The sequence below is a fragment of the Benincasa hispida genome, chromosome 6, assembly GCF_009727055.1.
Source record: "Benincasa hispida cultivar B227 chromosome 6, ASM972705v1, whole genome shotgun sequence".
NCBI classification, from domain to species: Eukaryota; Viridiplantae; Streptophyta; class Magnoliopsida; order Cucurbitales; family Cucurbitaceae; genus Benincasa; species Benincasa hispida.
Genome location: NC_052354.1, coordinates 52185666 through 52188785, shown reverse-complemented (window position 1 = coordinate 52188785; position 3120 = coordinate 52185666). Strand labels below are relative to the sequence as shown.

The 3120-nt window shown below is 33.8% G+C and overlaps 1 long non-coding RNA gene across 1 annotated transcript; it reads left to right on the top strand.

The window, feature by feature from the left end:
• The first annotated feature begins 1285 nt into the window (after window positions 1-1285).
• Window positions 1286-2564, top strand: LOC120080448. Its single transcript, XR_005482516.1, has 2 exons — window positions 1286-1675; window positions 2096-2564. It is a non-coding gene; the product is annotated as an uncharacterized LOC120080448 (long non-coding RNA).
• The last annotated feature ends 556 nt before the right edge of the window (window positions 2565-3120 follow it).

Genomic DNA, 3120 nt, shown 5'->3' with positions numbered 1-3120 from the left:
AGCAAAAGGTTAGATAGGTATGTGATTTGTCATCTATAACAAATAGTATTATTCCTATTGACCTAGGGGAAACTATATTAAATGTTTGGTTAGACGATGGAAACTAAATATTCATCCTAGTGTAAGCTCTAGAGCGAAATACGGTTAGGTAAATATGTTTAGTATGGATTCATCTAGCATGTTTAACTAATTAGGTAATTAGGACCATTGGTTGGATGTCCAATCAATTGGGCTAGACATAATTAAGAACCACAAAATTGTATTCGAATAATTTGATAAACAAGATTACATTGAGTCATTCTGATATTCATCCTCTAAGCTAGAACATCTCTATTAATTGCATTTCTATCTTTTATTTTTCCGCATTTTATTTTCTTACAATTCGACTTATCCAATCCACACCAAAACCCCTCCATTTTACCACTTCCGCTCAAAATGCGCTTCAAGGAACTAATCTTCCATACTTCCCTGAGGTTTGACCCTGAACTTGTCGCTTGTACTACCAGTTAGTATAAGTAGTTCGTTCGATGATTTATAAATATTATTTGACTGGAAGTCTTTTGGGAGCGACACCAAAAAGATTCTTCCGTCAAGTAACCAAAATTGAATATTTGGGCCACATCGTGTCGGCAACAAGGGTATCGACAGATCCAACCAAGCTTAAAGTGATGAGACAATGGCCTACACCTCAAAGTATCAATGAGCTACGCGGATTCCTCGATTTAACAGGGTAATACTGGAAGATTGTGGCAAACTATGGAACGGTCATGCTCCCCCTAACCCAATTGTTAAAAAAGGGACAATTTGTGTGGCGTGAGGAGGTAGAGACTATGTTTCAACCCTAGTAGTTAACGAATGTTGGTTAATTTGGTTAAAAGAGTTTAGTCAATTAATCTCGGATGTTGAAGCTCATGATTTGTAGGTCCATTAGGTCCCCTACTAGCTCATAAATAGACTAAACCTTAGAATAGTGTGATAAGAGTTTTTGAAGCGTTCAAATTCGATTTACAGGAATTATTATATACGATATATTTAAACATTTAATTATCAAATTAAACAAATTCAAAAATTAAAAATATTTAAATATTATTTACATGAATAAGGATTCATGTTTTGGGATGGATTTTTAATTAAATTAATATTGGATATAAAATTAATTTGAATAATTAAATTGTTAGTTAATCATTTAAAATTAATTTTTTGAATTAATTTTATAGAAAATAAAATTTTGGTTTTATAAAATTAAAATTGAAAAATTATTTTCAAATTTTAATGTGTTTTTGTGAAAAACATTTATTAAAATAGAAAATTACTTTTAAATAAGAGAAAGTGGTTTTATCCCACTTTTTCCCCTAAAATCTCACTTAGATTTTTTATGTGTTTGGTGTCATTTAGTTATGCAATGGGATTACATGTAAAATTTGAATAAAAACACAAGTTTATTTAGATGAGAGGGTTCATGCAATTTCAATCCTTGAAGAAATAATTGCTCTCTCAAGTTCTTCACCAAACACAAAAAAATTTCTCCAAAATTTTCCAAAATTCACTCTCATTTTGGATTCCACCATCCAATCTAAGGACCTAGAGGATAGTAGGGAAGATCTTGTGGTGATCTACAAGCATTGGAAAGAAGAATCGAGTTGTAGATCGGAGCTAATTGGAGTATTCTTCAAAGGTATTGTTTCTGAAACCCTAAATGAAATTTCTAACCATGCATGCTTATAGTCTAAAATTGATGTAGTTAGAATGCTTAAGATCCTAATTGCTTCTACTGGTTGATTGTCAATACCATCAATTGGTATCAAAACCATATTTTAGTACTCAATTATTATTAATTTTGGTTTTGGTGGGTATTTATTCATGTGATGAATGAGTGTGCTAAAATGGATAATTTTGGTTTTAAAAATGCATGATGTTTGTTGATAACTTATAGAAATACAAGTTATCGTACCTCTTTTATTTTAAAGAATAGGAAAAAGGTATGAAATTATGACACTTGTACCAAAGAATTCATATAAAAATCAAATTATGCGATCATACAACTTCAACATCTGATATATTTAAATTACGGGTTGATATTACTATGTTTATGCAGAAAACTCGCCATCGTGACCAGGCGAACACATGATCGCATGAATCAAGCACTCACTGATGCAATCAAGGAAAAGCTATCAGATACAAACATACAATCGCATAACCAGCTATGGTAATAAAGCATGACATGGGCATTAGGAGTCAAATCATAGATTGAGTTGGTGGCTGACAAGAGAACTTCGTTGAAGATTCAATGAACTTCTGACGCGTTGCAGGCACACATCAGGGTATGGAATTTAATGTGTCCCATTGATGCTTAGATTTATGAGGTGTGGAAAATATGGATGATATGTATTGATGGATAGCGCTGTGTATTCAAGTTTCCCCAACGGAATCCAAGTGTAAATTCCTCTGAGTTTCCTGGTAAGTCTAGGGTCGAACACAGGGACTTCTGAAAATAGTTGCGTTGGAGATTTTTATGAAAACTTGCGATAACTAGAGAAATAAACAAGTGTTGGGTGGTTTTTGCATTGATGAAAATAATAATAAATGCGGCAGAGTTTGAAAACAATTGGTAAATGGGAAATACGATGAATATGCGGTGAACGGGTTGAGAAGGGTTTCGGTTAACACTCCCTAGGATGCGTTTATGCTTTGCGATCGTGCAACATGCATACAATAGTAAACCACCTCTCGGCGTGAATGCCACGGCTTCTAAGGCTAGCATGCGATAAATATGCGATAAGTCTACAGGGTTACACATAAACCTCTATCTCTATTTATGCGATGACACATGACATTCACACAAATATGCGACCACATAATATCACTCCTATTCCTAGGATGCATGCGATGCAAGTTGACAAACAGAGCTTATCTCTAAGTCCCTATCTCTTGTTTATGCAAGCCTAATCTTGCTCTTTCAAGTCAGATTCTAACCTAGCTCTCTCGAGACATTAGGTTTTTTCTTCAAATTCTCTCTCGAGTAACTCTAAAGGGGTATTTTGCACGGCATAAAACAAGACAATTGCAAGCAATAAACTTCCTAGGTCATGTTAGCTTAGTTCTTCTCAACCTATTCGACTA